The sequence below is a fragment of the Lissotriton vulgaris genome, chromosome 6 (genome assembly GCF_964263255.1).
Source record: "Lissotriton vulgaris chromosome 6, aLisVul1.2, whole genome shotgun sequence".
Taxonomy (NCBI): domain Eukaryota; kingdom Metazoa; phylum Chordata; class Amphibia; order Caudata; family Salamandridae; genus Lissotriton; species Lissotriton vulgaris.
In genome coordinates this window covers 1,887,052,165-1,887,069,763 of record NC_141694.1, presented here as the reverse complement: position 1 = coordinate 1,887,069,763, position 17,599 = coordinate 1,887,052,165, and positions in this window count along the sequence as shown.

Here is a 17,599-nt window from a genome sequence, read left to right as displayed (position 1 = left end):
GAATATCGAAAAAAATATCGACCTGCAAAAATATTGAGTCTTAAATATTGTGATATAGAAATATTGTATGCAAGAATACAGTTGGTAAAAATATATATTTTAGGTAAGTAGTATCCATGTTAAAAATATCAAAGTTATTAATATGGTTAGAAATACCAAAATCATTTATATAGTTTACTAAAATAAAGTTGTTAATGTTTTTCAGTTGTTTTTTAACTATATATGTTTTAAAAGTATGTATAGCTATTGTTAATGTTCTTTAAATATTGTTATTTAATTGTTAGAAGTTTTAAAATTAAATTTGATAATTGTATTTTTTCATTTGTAGTACAATAGTGGATTGCGGGCTTTAGAGGAGTACAGGGTGGGAAGTAATTTAATTATAATTAATTCAAATTTTATTTTTAAATAAAATTTTGTAGTAAGCTGATAATTATGTTAATTGTATAACTATTTGTTTTAATTACGTTTTAGGTGTGGGTGGTGTGTTTTGCAGGAATATAGGGTTTATCATAGTTACATTGTAATTAGCATTAATTATCTAATTGGTAATTAATTATATTAATTGTATTATTATTTGTTATTTAATTTAGTTTTAGGTTTGGGTTGTGTACTTTGTTGGTGTATAGGATGGGAAGTAAATTATACGTAATTAATTATTTATTCATGTTGAAGTATTATTAAGGATTTACTAGATAATTAATTCTAGTAATTATAGAATATTTTTTTAAATTATGTTTTAGGGTTGAGTAGTGTATTCTGTAAAGATACAGTTTGGGAAATAATCAAATTAGATGTTTAAATAACGTTATTTTTGCTAATAATTACGTTTCTTATTATATTAGGTATTTCAATGATAATTAAGACTTCTTGATTTCTGTTTTTACCGATTTATACAGATCAATAGAGACAGAAAACATGAATTTTCTTGCCTGTATTTATTTTTAAATGTGGATAAAAAACTGAAACTGGGTTGCTTTTTGAGTAATTCTAAATATTGTCTGCCATGACTTTCAGGCCAATAGCTGTGTGGATTGATAGATAAGGGGGTTAAAATAGAAAGGAATTTTAGTAGAGAGGCTTCAACAGCAGTGGATATGCACCAGGTTTATACTTAAATGTGCACATTTTCATATAAGTGCATTGATTTATCTTCTGCCGGTGGTAACAGCCTTGAAACCTGGCAGACATTCAAGCATGAGTGCGTATTTATCGGTTAAATAAATGTGGAAATATACTAATTTCAGCAAATTTTTCCACAAAATCCAAAATAAATAAGGATAAATACAGATCGAATTAGCAAAAAATAAATATAGAAATGGCAAAAAACATAAATACCATAAAACCGGGAGCCCTAATGATAATTAAATATGTAAATTGTGAAATATATTGAATGTTTTTATTGTTTTTGTGTGTTGTTGTTGTTTTTGTATGTGTAAAGGTTGGGTAGGAAATTGATTATATTTAATAATAAATAAATGTAATTTTCAGCATGTATAGAACTGATGAATAATTAAGTTAAATATGTTAATAAAATATTATTTAAATTATGTATTAGAGGTGAGTTGTTGAATTTGTATGAGTAGATGGCAGGAAGTTATTTTAATAGTATTAATTGATTATTAGTTAACTTTTAATATTAAGTATTTCCTTGAGTTAATTATGAAAATGATGGAAATAATAATATGTTCATTTATATAACTGGTTTGGGTTGTTCTATTTTTATGGATCACTGGTTGGGTAGTAATTAACTGTAATTATTAAAGGGATACATATTTGTTAGGAATATTTTAACTGATATTTAATTATGTTACATGCGCAAATATTATGATTTAGGAGAGTAAGTTAATTCAGTAATAAGAAATCCAAAAAAAGGTAGTTTTTTGTTTTAAATTATGTTATTTTTTATTGTGTTTTAATTGTGTTGTGTTTTTCAAACGTAATTAATATTGTATTTATCAGTTTTGAAGTTTTTGAGAATATGGTTTTATATTTGAATTATAAAAATATTTTTAGTAGTTAATTATATGTATTTGTAATACATATTTATAGTATTTAATTATATTTTCTTTTTTGACATTTATATTTTGTATTGTTTGTTACGTTGTTGAAATACTTGTATTATGTTTAGGTAAATTAATTTGTTTCTAATATTGCATTGACTGGAGTGGTAATAGTATATTTTACCCCTTGGCAATCCAACTCTTTACATACTGTTGCAATGAATGGAGTGAGAATAGTAAATGTTACCCCTCCGCCATCCAACGCTTTCCCTTCTGTTGCACTGGATGGAGAGTGAATAGTAAAATGTACCCCTCCGCTATCCAATACTTTCCCCTCTGTTGCACTGACTGTAGTGGGAATAGTAAATGTTATCCCTCTGCAATCCAAGACTTTCCCTACTGTTGCATTGGCCGGAGTGGGAATAGTAAATTTTACCCCTCTGCAAGATAATACTTTCTCTACTGTTGCATTGACTGGAGTGGGAATAGTCAATTTTACCCCTCCGCAATGTAATACTTTCCCTACTATTGCACTGACTGGAGTGGGAATAGTATGTTTTACCCCTTTGCAATGCAATAGTTTTCCTACTGTTGCATTGCATCAAGTGGGACAATTACATTGTATTCCTCCTTAGTAGAACATGTTGTGCACTTTTGTACAAATTGTAGTGGGAACAGTATGGGCCTCATTACGATGTCAGTCTGAGTTGCCGCCAACTAACATCGCCGTAGAGGCAGAACCTGCCGCCCACCTGTCGTCAGTCCTGACACCGCAGTTTGGATGCAAGCACACATGGTGCTGTTGCAAACTTCCAGTTTACAATGGGAGCTTGTGCAGCAGTCCAAAACTGCCCGCAGCAGAAGCTCCCTTTGTACAATGGAAGTTTTTGCACATCCCTGCACTGTGTGGCAGGCGCCTCACTGTTCCTGACACACAATGCAGGGATGTGATGAGGGGCACAATAGGTCCAGAGGATTACTGGAGAAGGGGTCCCTGCTAGGAGTCCCTAAAGGAATTTCCAAAAGCCTTTCCATTATATGTATGGCTCAGTGTCTACTGGGCACTGGGTGTATGGGGCCTGCTGTTTGTAAATGCAACACTTTCAAATGGGAGAATATTGAAATAAAGAGTTCACTTAGTCATGTAGGTAACTTTCCACATTAATTTTCTTCCATTTAAAGGTATTTAGAAGCATTTTGTCCACAGCTCCAAGACTGAGTTGACAAGGACTGTTAGCTAAGAGTAAAATACCTCAGTGCTTCAGTTGTTCGCCCGTCTGGCCGACCAAGAGTAGCTCATAAATCTGACTGCTCATTGCTGGGCCTGCTATCTTCAGCCTGATAATAATAATGTAAAATGAGCACAGCCTTCCCTTGACTTTAAAAGTAAAATGTGACCTTGTGCTTATTTAAAAATGTACTAAAGTCTTTCAGCTGTTCTGAAGATGTCTGGGAGCTACAGGTAGGTCATGATCGACTGTTTGGAGACGTCGGAGCTAGGCTGAGTATTTCGTTTGTTAAAAAAAAGTATATATTCACATGCATACATATATATGTGTGTGTGTTTATTTGTATTGAAGACATAATGTATCTTCTAAATTAAAATAATGTTAATTTAGTCGTTTTCACATAAACTAATAAAATATACATAGGAGAACACAACAAATAAATATAGTGCATCTAACACTCAATGCATACTAATGCTGTGGTGTTGTTTAAATATGATGTGTTTAAAAACACACACCATTATTTTTCTATGTAATTTAAAAATAACAGAAACTCTACTTCAATCACTATGTTTCATTCGGGAACTAAAAAGGGACATTCTAGTTTGCGTTTTCAAAAAACAAGTAGGCCAGAACAACATTTTTTATTTTAAACATGTACCTGTTCTTCTGGTGAACCATAGAGCTGGCTGTACAGGGACAGGACCTCTGCAGCCAAAAACTCCAGCTCTTGCACTAATGGGGGAGAATAAGGGAATGTGTGCACGATCCACAGTATACACATGTTAATGTCTCATAGTATTAGTGTGATGCTTTACAGAGTAGACATGTCATCCCTGCATCCACAAATAAATATGAATCAATGAAACAGATCTCTGAGCACATGCAACATGTATACGCATACATGAGAGTCATCCAGTCGCCCTCATAGTCTCCAATTCTTTTCTTTTATAGGCTATTTATTCTTCTGCCAGTGAAACTCGTGTTTCGTCAGGGGTCACCTTATGACTTAAACAGGGCTGGAAATTAAATTGAAATCTGTTTTACAGAGGCATTCAGTATGTGCACGTAACAAATTGCTCCAAGTGCTCAAGTTTGCTAATACACATAGGCCCACATGCATCAAGCATTTTTGTAGTCGCAAACGGTGCGATTACTTAAAATCGGCCGTTTGCGAATGCAAAAGTGCTTTTTGGGATGCATGAAGCAATTTTAGAATTCGTAACATTGTTGCGAGTTCTAAAATTGCGGGTGCTTTTAAGAAGTCGCAGATGTGCGATTTCTTAAAAGCAATGCATCATTACTTTCACAAGTGCAAAGTCGCAATTAGGGTGCCAAATTTACCGAGTGGTTGAACCACTCGGTAAATTTGGAAAAAGTGTTTAAAATGCTGCAAATGTTTTTTTTTCTACATTCATGTTTCACACACACATGTCCTTAGGACATGTGTGTGTGAAACATGATGCGAAAAATACATTTCAGGGGTGCATAGGGGGGTCCTTTGGACCCCCCCTGCACCCATTAAATTTTCAAAGTGCCACTCGCAATTTGCTGATGCCTTCCTATTGACTCCTATGGGCCTTTTGGCCCATAGGAATCAATAGGGATTGCGAAAATGCACTTAAGAATTCGGTATTCATTTGGGATTCGGTAAAAATTGTGATTTTTACCGAATCCCAAATGAATACCGAAAACAATGATGCATAGCATTTTGCACTTCTTAATTTGCGATTCCTTATTTTTCGCCAATTAGGAAGTGCAAAATGTAACAATGATGCATGTGGGCCATAGTGCTCGGTGTAATGCAATTACCGATGGAAGCTCATGCTTTCACAGTGTGGGAGTACCATGTTTCTCTCAACATGGTGTAATCTTTTCCAATGTACAATACTTTACATGTAACTTGCTTTAGTTCATCTTTGTTTCCCATTGTTTCAATTGATCACACAGCTGAATGGTACATCCTGTACTCACTATATTGAACCAGATGTTCTCGATACTGTTAAGCTTTAAATCATGTATACAGACCTATTGGCGTACAGTTTTTACATGTAACATACTTTGTACTTTACATGCTTATCCTTCATTTGCCACTACTAACCAGAGAAAAGTTTTCATTTGTAAAGTGTGACCTTTAACCCATCTGGTTAGTGTTGAGCTCAAAAATATTCTCAAATTATTTGCAATTATGTCTTATGCAATGTAAGTGTGTTCACAAATTAAGTGACCATCACCAATCTAAGATACTTGGTAACGGCAGATTTCTCTCTGTACAAAATGGTTTTTAAAAAATTGAAAAATATATAATAATCCATAATGAGATTATTTCCATAATTAATATTGTGCCGTAGTAAATAATGTCTGAAAATATTGTACCATAATGGCGGAAATATTCTTCACCTTTCTGCATCGCAAAATTCTGTCAAGTTCTGGTATAAGTGTGTATGCTTCACATAAGATATTATCACCTGTAGTGTGAAATAATGGTCGATGAGTTTTATATCAGTTTAAATGAGTATTAAAAATTCGAATTCCTGTATTCAAACATGTGGCCAATTTTTTTATTCTCGAGTTACAAATTATCTCACATTTGCATCTCGTCTCCCCGTATTATTTCATGTTACTCCATTTAACTCTCACAGCTACTTGAATAAGTTGGTGAGGAGCTTGAATAAGATGGTGTACTGGACAGTCTCTCTGTGTCTCCCTTCCTGCCGAGTGTTACCGCTACCGTGTCTGGAGTGGGTGCCACTTGATGTAATATAGTGTGTGTTCTCTAGGTTACCAGTGTAAAAGATGGACCACATAGATTTTTAGTGATTCCACCATCTTTTAAGGTGCCTCTGAAGTTATTTCCTCTAAATGCATTCAGTCTAATGGTCACTCGTACAGTGTTTCCACTTCCTCTGCCGTCATTGAGATTACGATGTCTGTCGGAAAGCAATCCGACTGACTCCTTGTCGGAATCAGCTCCGACTGACTCTTATACCCTATTGCACGCACCCCATGGTGCCTGTCACACTGTGCATGGTCTAACTGGGGGGGTCCCTTGGGTACCCCCAAGCCTGCCGACCGGAGGCCTCAGGGTGAAGGGTACTTGCTAGGAGGACCCAACGTCAGTTTCCAACAGGTTTTTCGTATTGGACAGACCAAGTTGGAAAGACTGTCAGAATCTGACATTGTAATACGATTCGGCGTCGACCGACTTTGAGTGTCCGAATGCCGGTCGGAACCGATTCAGAACATTCTAATCGGTCAGTCAGAAATGTTTCCAAGTCGATCAGAAAAATAGATTCCGACACAGTTTAGGAGAATCTGAATGGCGTTCGAAGCCTTTACGACCAACTTCTTAATCAGGCTGTAAGTCCTTCTTGCTTAACATATATTAATAAAAATAGATAGGGATTATATAGATACTGGTGACACATAGCATGTGTTCTCTAAATTACCAATGTGAAGAATGGACAACGTGGGCTACTCATGGTTTCCAATACGAAGGAACCAGGAGTATTTTCACCAGGTCCAGCACACGTACTCCTTTGCAATAGTTCAAATACGTGAGGGTGCAGTTCCTAAGGGTATTAGTGGTGGTCAGGTCTCTGGGAGAAACTCCATATGGAGAAAGTGCCCTTACATACCCCAAAAGGTGACATGCCTCATCATTGGGCATGCTCCTCGTAGGCCAAGGGCTGCAATGCCCGACAGGCACCCGCGAAGGGGCTACTTGGTGAAGGTCTTTTGATAAAGCCAATTGTTGAGTGAGGGTATGTCAACTAGGGTGTGTAGTGTAGTGAGTGAATAATTTTAAAATAGGTTTAGGGAGACTCTTATTAAATAAATGTTATTAATCCTGGCTCACTAACCTAAGTAAAAACAATGTCGATCATATGGGGGACAATGATCCTATAGAGCAGAGGTGCTATTTAGTTTTGTTTGGTAAACATGTTTCTTGCCAGGTCAGCAACTAAGGGGTCTGTTGGCAATTTATTAGGACCATACAGGTAAATTTCCTAAAAAGTATTACACTACTGCCTTACGCCTGAACTGGCTCTCTCTCCCCGGAGACAGAGCCAGGGTAGGCGAAAGGTCACTCTCCTCGCCACTTCTAATTGAGTGTGAGTGAAGCGCTCTGAATCAAACTTGTCAATCCTTGACCCACGTAATACAGGTTCTCTCAACAACACAAGGTGTAACTTAACCTTGTGCCATCAAGCACGGCTGGTGACTTCATTAATTTGCCTAATATACACACCAGCCCTGCAGTAGTGTAAGACTTTTAGTTCTCCTGGAAGTTGAGGACATTTGAGGAACTTATGACTCTCTAGAATAACAGTTTTGTGTGATTTGAACCTGGTAGCTAACATTCTCATTGAGGACATATAGTCGTCAACTACATCACCTTCCCCGAATATTGACTGTTATGGTAAATGCTCCAAAATGTTCCTGCCTTCAGACCCTAAACAATGACGCAATAACACATATTTCTTTTTATGGGCAAAATCTTTACCATCAATGGCAGCCATATATACCTCAAAACCTTCTTTCCACAACTCCCAGTCAACACCAGCATTGGTAGTGTTAGCGGAAAATGAGGGTGAAGGTACTATACTTTAATTCATGGTATCCATCACTGATTTATGTGTAACACAGGGGAAAAAGAAGGGAGAAGAAAAAAAACCAATAATGATAATATCACACAATATACAATTTATGATGAAAACCTAGTCACAAAATGATGTAGTAGAATTCTAAGAACAAAGGTACTGCCTTAACTTTGGCATTAAGTAGAACCTCATAACCCTACTAATACTAGTACAGTAATACTATTTGTAATAATACCACAACTTTTTTGATTAAGAGCGTTATGGTAATTTTGATATAAATTGATACCAGAGTTAAAGTAAAAGGTGTGCCTTTCACCGCAATCCTGTGATCAAGACGAACAGGCGAGAGATCTGTGTACTCTTTATTAAAATCCTTGTTGATATTGCAGCTGAGTGACGGAATTCACTATGAGTGCCTGCCACCTTAACTCATAAAAAACTGTATGTCCTTAAATTATAATGCTGACTGCAGCCGCTGGCAAAAACGTCAAAAGCCAGGCAGTCGCATGCAAATGACGTACCATTCTGCGGTAGCTCAGAACATTACCAGGAGTCCGAGCGAACACTTCCAAGACTCCAGCAATGCCCCGTCATGAAGAAGCAAAAGACGAGTGAACAACATGACTCCAACTCAGGAGAATGTCATTGCTAGGCAACATGGACAGAAAAGGCCTGCAATGCAACTCAAAAGGGGTTGCTAAGTGACCCAGTGACAAAGTCAAAACCCAGAAACTTATAAATTTGTACTCCTCAAACGATGTGAAGACATCTCCATCACTTCACAAATCAAGGAAGAAATCCCTGGCTTTCAGGAAATCCTGTGCCTCTGGGTGATCAGCAGAAGCAGTAACGCGAACAAAAAAAGCTGTATACAATGATGCCAGGTATCACGCGTGGGGCCCTGACAGCCTGCTTGTCGCCAATATAAAGATGCATAGTCCGGTAAGTGCTTCTTCAATAAGTATTAATTCTGAGCACTCTGTAAGTAAGGACTGGCAGGGAAGCAGGCTTACATAAACTGCTGCTCCCTGTTCAAGACTACACCTTCCAATTTCATACACAATGAATCCCCATTCCACATTCCATATTCCATAAATCAAAATCACAACACTCATCACATAAACATTGCAGAGTACATTTTCAAACAAAAACACTTCTATATAACATACAATGTTACCTACCTGAAACTTGCTGAGTCGACAAATTTTATTTGTGGAACAAATAACATCAATTCAATAAAAGAACAAGGGTAGGACAATATACTAAATTAAACACAAAAAAATTTCAAAACATAACATGACATTGAGATTGATAAGTGCATCACACTTTAACATATGTGAGAATTGTGATAGAAAAGAGAGAATGAGCAAGATGACATTGCAATATTATTTTGAACAAATTAAAACAAGGCATCGTGGTAGATGTAGCCATTTCAATTAAACTTTAACAACGCTCGAAACATGGTGAGTGAAACTTACCTAGTGAAAACATGCTTTGAAAAAGAAAACACATTTCCAATTTAAAACACATATATGAAAATATTTATTTGGTGTAAAAACACTAACAAGCACAACTACATCATGTGATATTTAATGGGGATTGAGACCTGTAAGTGTCAATACAACAATCTACATTCAAACAAACAACAAATATATGTAGTTTTCTATGTTATGCATCCGGTCTCACCTTTGGGTGCTTAAACATCTACTGTTCTTTACCATGGAGGGAAAGTAAGCACCAAGTTGCGTGACATGCCTGGTATGGGAACACATGGAGAGAAATATTGCCTTTCAGCAGGACATGGTATAGTCCAAAGCTCTGTTTTTAATATAAAAGCATGGCCATCGTAGGTCATATCACTGAAAATACAAGATTTGAAAAAAATATTATTTTCTACGGGTGCTCATGGAAGGCAAATTCTATGGACTGGAATCTAGAGAATGCTGAAGTGATTCTGGTATTTTACTAACCTCTGCTGGTCGTTTTCTATCAAGAAAGTTAAATAGAGGGTCCCGCTTCATCGTGAAAGTCACCGGAGCCTGGTGTTTGGAAGTGGAGAGGGACCTCTACCGAGAGTGCACTTACTAGGGATTGCCGCATTGTTCCACCTTTGGCTGCTGGGGCGAGAGGAGCACGCTAACACAGGACTCCAACTCCCAGGAGCCTGTGCTTGTACACACCTGTGCCCGAGGCTTGCCCACAGGCCCTACATATCTTCTCGCGGAACCCGCTGCCACGGGTCCCGCTTCGTCGTGAAAGTCACCGGAGTCTGGTGTTTGGAAGTGCAGAGAAATCTCTACCGAGAGCGCACTTACTGGGGATTGCTGCATTGTTCCACCTTTGGCTGCTGGGGCGAGAGGAGCACGCTAACACAGGACTCCAAATCCCAGGAGCTCGTGCTTGTACACACCTGTGCCCGAGGCCCGCCCACAGGCCCTACACAATTCTTCGCGGTCTCCGCTGCACGGAACGTACGCGGGCGCGTGCCCGGGCGAAGCCCGGGCTAAGGGCGGGCCCGTTTGAGCCTGTTCGAGACCGGAGCAGACAGGATCGGGCCCACCCTCTTATGTCTGCCTCCCGATAAGTTGACCTCCTCCGTTCTAAGTACACGCATTTGTGGAGAATAATTGTTGAATATCAGCAATGGCCTCAGGTTCATTTAAGGATAACCAAATGCCTAAAAGTGCGGGAATGATGGGAACCTTGGACTATTTTTTTACTAGAGCTTCGAACAAGCTGTAGCAAGAGATAGCGGTAGCAGAACTTAGGCTATCTCTTGACGTTCACGTACCCCTTGTTCAGCGCGTGAATGCATGTTCCACGTCCAGTTCCCCTACACACGATATATTTTGTGTTAGCAACTCTCCTTCCACGGTGGCCATCCCAATAGTGGATTCCCTTTCAAAATCAGCTACTGAAGCGGGGGTTCTAACCCAGGCTTCTCCTCCCAAAACAAGGTCTATGACCACCGACCCAACACGTAGGAAAGAACTTTCTTTGTCCAGACGGGCAGCGACTAAAAAGAAATGAGACAAGGCACCCATAAAGAGACACTGTAGCAACAAAGCCACTGACCAAAAGACGGATGAGGATGTGAGGTGGCTTCAATTCGCTCAGAAGTTTCGGAAGCGGTGGCAGAAGCACCACAACCAGTGACACTTGACCCATTAACTCCCCACACATCTTTTTTTAATGTTTTTGGGGATAAACTTGGGTCTCTTCTTGCTGATTCTCTTTTGCCCCTTATTTGTAGACTGACTACTATTGAAGCCAGTCTAGCATCTGTAACCAACGTATCTAATTGTACAGCTGGGGATGTAGCCAAACTTTCTTACCTTGAGGGCAAATCTGTACCCGTAATCTTTAATGCTTTAAATTATAGGGGCAATAATGAGGGCATACCCCAACCCTAATAAATTGCAGTGACGTGGGGATGGGTACTTTGGCTGCACCAGCTCCTACAGCATTGATTGCTGCGAGAGCAGATCCGATTAGAGTTGGGAAAGCAGACACCCCCTGCAATTTGGGGTTGGGTTCTGATCTTAGACATAATTCCATCATATGCCCGGATAGCAATATATCCAACCAGACACACCGCCCCAATAACCCAAAGCCGCCGATAATCGATCTACCACCCCAATCTAACCCATATGTTGTGGTTTTAACTGGAGTCCCGGAGTTAAAAAATATGAGTGAGGAATCCCACACCTCACTTAAGAATAAGGTCACAGATTGGTTAAATAAAAACAGACCACTTCCACCTACTGTGACCAGTGAAATTCTACTTGTCCGCAGGGTGACCTGGGTGGGACAAAGGCCAAAGGATACAAAGGGCGATTGTGTCTTGGTAAATTTTAGAGACCCACGGGCAGTGCATAACATTTGTTAATGGCCCCATCCTTGCCCCACTGCAATTATCCAGCCACTTCCCCTGGCATATTTCTATCCCCCAGGGCGTCAGCATACTAATACCAACACTACTTCCGGCCAACCATGGACCCTGGTAGGTCGCCAGAGTGATGGACCTAGCTGTCGTGAAACTGGCGACCCTACAGGCCCTGCTGTAATACTTTTACGCAATAGATACAGCGGTCTGGACTTTGTCGACTGACTAGGGCACCCCCAGGGAGAATCAAATCGGGCATTGATTGAAAAGGACAGGGTAGGGGTGATGCTGGGAGGACGTCTACAAGAAAGGAATGACGAGAGCAATAGTAGGGCCAAGCAGGCGGGTTTGAATGGGTTTTCTGGAATAATCCCATTAATTAATACTAATAACCTACTCTCATACGACAGCGCAAGAGACCCTGGAATTCTCCTTGCATCTGTCGATAATCCATTGGTGTATTTAGTGTGCCCAGATACCCGGACAGATGTAGGAAATGTGGATCCAGCTGGAGACAACGATGCTGGTGTTGAACCAGACTCACATAAAATATTATCTTGGAATCTGGCAGGGCTTCTCAACAAGATGAGCTGTCTAGAATGGGGTTCTTTTGTGGACAACACTGATGTGTGTCTCTTCCAGGAGACATGGGCCCGAACGGTGAAGCACCGGGTCGGTTTTGCTAAATTTGATGTACCGGCCACCTGGGGAGGGAAAGGTTGCCCTTCTGGGGGTCTAGCAATCTGCGTTTGCACACATCTCGGCTGCACTGCTCCACTAATAGATACCCACTCTAGAGACATTTTATGTGTAGTTCTTACCTGGCCCAATGCATTCAAACTAGCACTGATAAATGTTTACTCACGACCCGTAGGTTTGTGTAGCGAGTCCACCACCATCGAGGGTCTAGCTTTGTTTATCCCTCCGTTCCGAGTGATACTCGCTTGCTGGTTGGTGGTGATTTTAACTGCCATTTTGAATCTCTTAAAGGCATAAATGATGAAGCGCTATCAGCATAGGATGATCATTGGTCGATACCCCTGTCTCAAGTCCCACCACCAAATTACGGCACTCACCCTAAATAATTCCCTAAGAGCATTTAATGGTAGAACCCACTCTGATAACCCAGCCAAATTTACTTATATTAAACCTGGGCACATGTCTCTTATTGATTATATCTTAGTTGAAACAAGATTATGGCCACTAGTTAAGGATTTTTGTGTTCTCACCAGAGCAGACAGCGACCATAATGCACTGATTTTAGAACTCAATTCACCTTACAGCAGTAGAAAGGACTCTTCGGATTCCAGAGTTAATGATGATAATCTCATTGTTTCTAATAACAGGCGTAAAGTTAAATGGCATTACCTAGTGGAACACCCGGAGCAATTAGGGAACCTTTATAACATGATAGTTCACCTTTTTATGGAGGTCGCGGCATTAATCAGCCAACCACCAATGCCCGACTATTTCACTAAACTGGAGTCTCTTCATGAGACCCTATTGGATGATCTGGCTGAGTTTTTAAACCCCCGGATTACAGGGAAAATTAAAAAGGCACCTCCCCACACTTGGTATAGTACAACATGCACGAAGGCAAAAACAGAGCTGTTGCAGGCTATTAAGGAGAATGACAGACCAATAATTAAAATTAGAAAGGAGCAATATAAACATCTGACCAATTGTGCCAAGGTAGAGTGGGTTTACGAAAACTGGACAAACCTATCGTTGGCACTTGTAACTAAAGACTCCTGTAAATTTTGGTCCATCATTAATAATGGGTCTAGGGAACCAAAGGCGGCTCTAGAATCGAACATAGCCCCAGAGGCCTGGAAAAGTCACCATCGGGCCCTATACTCGACGGAGGGACTATGTGAGAGTACTGAGGACCCAATTGCCCTTCCGATAGTGTTTGTGGGCACAGAAGGCATAGAGTTCACGGTACCTGAAGTATGCAATGCCATCTCTAAGCTTGCCGCAGGGAAAGCCCCTTTTCAAGCAAGAGCCTAAAACCTGGGGCCCATATTTTCAAATATTGTTTAATGCGGTCTTGAGAGGTATGTCGGTCGGTCCTGGGCACTTGGCTGGGCGCAGAGATAGTGCCCATTTTTAAGAAGGGCTCTCCTCTGCTCCCCTCCAACTACCGACCGATCAGCCTTATTGACGTCCCCCAAAAGATCTTTGCAAGACTCATACTGGAACAGTTGTAGGACTGGATTGATGAGTCAGACATTCTCAGTCCGTTCCAGGCAGGGTTCAGAAAGAGCGCCTTCACCGTGGCCCAAATTTTTCGTTTACAACTATTATATTGGAAAACGGTGCGACTAGAGGGTGGCAGCCTCTATATGGTGCTTGTGTACCTCCGGTCGGCTTTTGACCTTGTACCTCGGGGGAAACTCTAGGATGTTCTTTTAGACCTCGGTGTTCCCACCCATCTCCTAACTATTTTGATAAGGCTGCATGAGGCCAATTATGGCCAAGTCAGATGCAGGAAAAATGGCAGTCTTACATCTAAATTCCCCGTTGGCAGGGGGGTAAGGCAGGGCTGCGTACTTGCGCCTACCCTGTTTTGCCTCTATGTCAACGGGGTAATTGGGCACCTTAACGGGATCCAGAATACTGATGCTCCGAAACCGGTGGGGAACAGGGTTCCAGCGATTATGTTCGCCGACGACACCCTCTTGCTCTCAAAATCTCCAATGGGTGTACAGACAATTCTGGACGGCTTTGATGAGTTTTGTATTGCTAGAGGCTTAGAGATCAATACTTCAAAAACTAAATATATGATCTTTAACCCACCAAGAACCTCACGCCCAAACCCAAGCCTTGGGACGGTAATGCTAGAAAGGGTTAATACTTTTGATTACCTGGGGTTACTCTAAATGAAAATATGACATGGGAACCCCAGCAGGTAAAATCACAACTTAAATTGGCCCAACTTTCTGGCGGAATCCTCAGGCTATCAAACAAGTCCACTATTAAACCTGTGGGTCCACCACTGGAGGTGTACAAAACACAAGCAAGAGGTGCTATAATGTACAGGGGTGAACTATGGGGCTCTAGTACTAGGTCTGAAATTGTTAAAACTGAGAATACATTTCTCAGGGAGCTTTTGGCTCTACCGCTTAGTTCCCCATTGCTTCCCTTAAAGCTAGATTTGGGAATTAGACCTATTGATGAAGAACTAGCCCTAAAACCGATGAGATTCTGGCGTAGGCTATGGGTTACTCCTGAATTAGCTCTTTATATAGAGGAACTCAAGGAAATACTGGCCGCCAATGGATCGGGAAATATCCCTTGGCTCGCTTACATAAAAAAGGAATTCTTTAGGCTAAAGATCCCTGATTTATGGTCTGACCCTGAGGATGGATGTAAAAGACTGTCTCGCACCCAGTTGACGCACATATTCCGTGCAGACAGACTGAATATTGCACTATCCAATCCTCAAATTGGTTCAATCACTGCCTTATTCCTGCAAGTCAAAGACTCTTACTTATTAGAGCAGTTTCTTGATGATATATATCCTGTCCCGCGAAAAAGCTGTGTGTCTAGTGGAGGCATGGTGTGCTCAGCCTGTGAATGCAAAGAAGAAAATTAATTACATGTATTATTCTTCTGCCCAGGGTATCATAAGGCTAGGAATTACTGGTTAGTTCCACTCTGTAAAACGTTGGCCCTCAAACAATGTATGCACGCATTTAGAATATTTAAAACCGACACAACTGGTGTTATTGTATGCGCCGTCTCAAAATTTCTTGCTGTCATGTGGCATAAGCGCAGGCTCTTAATAAATAGAGGCAGTTGCCAGAAAAATTAAAAAAAGAAACTCACTCAGCAGAAAGCAAGGCAGTTAAATAGAGGCAGTTGAACAGTAAAGAAAGTTCCTAAGTGGAAGCAGACAAACCCTAGGGCTGATTTCCAGAGCCCACAAAGTACATACACATATAAGTATATACTAAAGTATAGATACAAAATATATACTAAAGTATGTACAGAGGTCTCGAAAACTTGACCTAAAAATGACATTTAGATTTAGTGACACATTCAAACATAAAACTTGGCAGTCTCTACCCCACCAGGGATTCCTGTCAAGCCTTTAGGACGTAGGATCTGCAAGACGTTCTCCTCCAGGAAAATAGTTGCAAGGGGGGCGATGGAGAACCATCACCAGTCCTCTGGGCCTCTAGGTAGCACTTGGAGGTCAAGAAAAGCACACTCCCCAGCAGGTCATTCTACCTTTTCCAAATGGTCTCCTGTGTGCGCAGGTTGTTTGCTACAGCATTCACTCTGTCAACTATTCTGGTCCGCATTTGCCTTTTCAGGACTATGGTTGTATTTTGTACTTGGGCCCCAAAGAAATGTGGCTCTGCTCTAATAATTTCATTCACTGTCAATTTTCCCTCTATGAAATGGGCATTTTTACTCCCTGCCACTATGAATATAACAAAGATTTAATAAATGTTATGTCACACAAGAATATGAATGAAAGAATAATTATGAGACAATAAACAGAGAATGCTTAATAACAAACCTGACTTAACTGACTGACTTAACTCACCAATTCCAAAAAGGAGTTTATAAGAGCGGAATTGGACAACGCCAAAAATAGACCACGAAAACTCTTTGAAATCCTGAAGCAACAATCGAACAAACTAGCCAAAACAGCTCATGAATGCGCAAAAACTACGCTGAGCAGTGAGGAATTCTCAACGTTCTTCACAAAGAAGGCCAAATCGCTGGAAACAGAACTCCTAAGCGCCGCGACTAAACACCCCAACCAACTAATGGCTATAGGCGAGACCAACCCGACAGCAGGATGTAGAAATACAAAAAATAAGGCAAACTGGGACACATTCGAACTTTATGATCAGGCCACGATAGCCAAAACGCTTTCCAAAATCAAACCCAATAACCATTATCAAGATCCTCTACCAGCGAAATGTGTAAGAGGAATTAGCCATATTGTGGTACCAATCTGGACCAAAATAATAAACGCATCACTATCACAAGGGATCCTCCCAGACTGCCTGAAAACAGGTCAAGTGGTCCCTCTGATCAAAAAAGCAACTGCGGATATTAATGACCCGAATAATTTTCGACCAGTGACCAACATTCCCCTATTGGCCAAATTAATCGAGAAATGCGTGCAGGGCCAACTGAGCCAACACATCTCCAAGTTCTCACTACTAGATGAATGCCAATCAGGATTCAGATCAGGACATAGCACGGAAACAGCGATCCTCCATATTGTGGATGACGCATTACAGGCACTTGATCGGAATCAAGCATGCTTACTAATTCTCCTTGACCTGTCATCTGCATTCGACACAGTTAACCACGATGCTTTACTAGCCAGGCTAAAGGACAGAATGGGACTATCCGGAAATGTGCTGAAATGGTTCGACTCGTTCCTACGAAACAGAACACAACGTTTCCTGGTCAACCAAGCCATATCACCACCATGCCCCAACACGATTGGGGTTCCACAAGGATCAACACTATCCCCGGACTTGTTCAACCTGTATGTAGAACCTCTTACAGCAATTCTCAGCAACTCAAACATATCCTACCATATGTATGCGGATGACACGCAGATATATCTAAAGATATCCTCCCTTAAAGACATTGAGCGTATGAATGAAACACTAAAAATGACAACGGAATGGTTGACTACGAACCACTTGAAGCTAAATGCTCAGAAAACCGAATTCTTACTAATCTCTCCACCAAGGAGCGGTACAGAAATAAAAGAGTGGACCAAACTGGTGACGGCGCTCAACTGCACCCCGACGCTCGTCAAATCAGCCAAATCACTGGGAATCACTTTAGATGAGAATCTTGACATGAAAGCTCACATTAATTCAATGGCAAAAAACGCCC